Genomic DNA, 1,160 nt, shown 5'->3' with positions numbered 1-1,160 from the left:
ATATATATATATATAAATAGTAAATGAGTATATGCATATATACGTACAGGTATGTGCATACCGACATCCACCTGTATGTATAGGTGCATATCTGGGTACAGGACATTGCAAACAAAACGTAGACAAGAAAACACACAAGCCACATAGAGAACATTCTCCTTCATCAGCTACCCCCGTTTTAACACCGACACACACACACACACATATAATTCTTAAACAAGAATGTTATTGACAGTGACTTTGAAGATTTGGCCAGTTAGCCCTTCATTGGACTGCTAGTCTGATGATGGATTAGTTAGCAGAAACCTCAAAGTCACTCAATAATATTCTTGCTAATGAATGATAAATTTGTAGTCTACAAAAGTAGGAGAGTAACCCATCTGATTCATATAAAATTAACTGAACATAAAAACAAACATTAATATATGTGTGTGTGTGTGTGTGTGTGTGTGTGTGTGTGTGTGTGCATGCATGGGTGCACACATGTATGCACACACACACACATACACATGCACGAAACTCTTGCACCTTGAATCACTTTGTAACATTGGGTGCACTGAAAGTGTAGCTGCTAGAATAAGAATAGCCTTGGCAAAGTTCAGAGAGCTCTTACCTCTTGCTCAGAGTAAAAGGTAGACTGTATGACGCATGTGTACGAACAGCCATGCTACATCGAAATCGAAATCAAATTCGATGACTGGCATCCGTGCTAGTGAAGCGCTAAGAGCACCATCTGAGCATGATCGTTACCAGAACAGCTGACTGGCTTCAGTGCCGCTGGCACATAAAAAGCACCATTCAAGCGCGATCTTTACCAGCATCGCCTTACTGGCACTTGTGCTGGTGGCACATGAAAAAATATTCGAGCAAGGTCGTTGCCAGTGCTGCTGGACTGGTTCCTGTACAGGTGGTACATAAAAATATTTGAGCGTGGCCGTTGCCAGTACCACCTGACTGGCCCTCGTGCCGGGGGAACGTAAAAGCACCCACTACACTCTCGGAGTGATTGGTGTTAGTAAGGGCATCCAGCTGTAGAAACTCTGCCAGATTAGATTGGAGCCTGGTGCAGCCATCTGGTTTGCCAGTCCTCAGTCAAATCATCCAACCATGCCAGCATGGAAAGCGGACGTTAACGATGATGATGATGATGATGATGATGA

General features: G+C 43.3%; 1 protein-coding gene across 1 annotated transcript in view; it reads left to right on the top strand.

Moving 5' to 3' along the window:
* LOC106870367 (sperm-associated antigen 6) overlaps positions 1 to 1,160 on the top strand; it is a 21,789-nt gene that overhangs the window by 470 nt on the left and 20,159 nt on the right. The gene's annotated exons all lie outside the window — the stretch shown is intronic.

Source organism: Octopus bimaculoides, chromosome 1, assembly GCF_001194135.2.
Source record: "Octopus bimaculoides isolate UCB-OBI-ISO-001 chromosome 1, ASM119413v2, whole genome shotgun sequence".
NCBI lineage: Eukaryota > Metazoa > Mollusca > Cephalopoda > Octopoda > Octopodidae > Octopus > Octopus bimaculoides.
The sequence above is the reverse complement of the archived record's forward strand: the minus strand, read 5'-3'. Positions and strand labels throughout refer to the sequence as shown.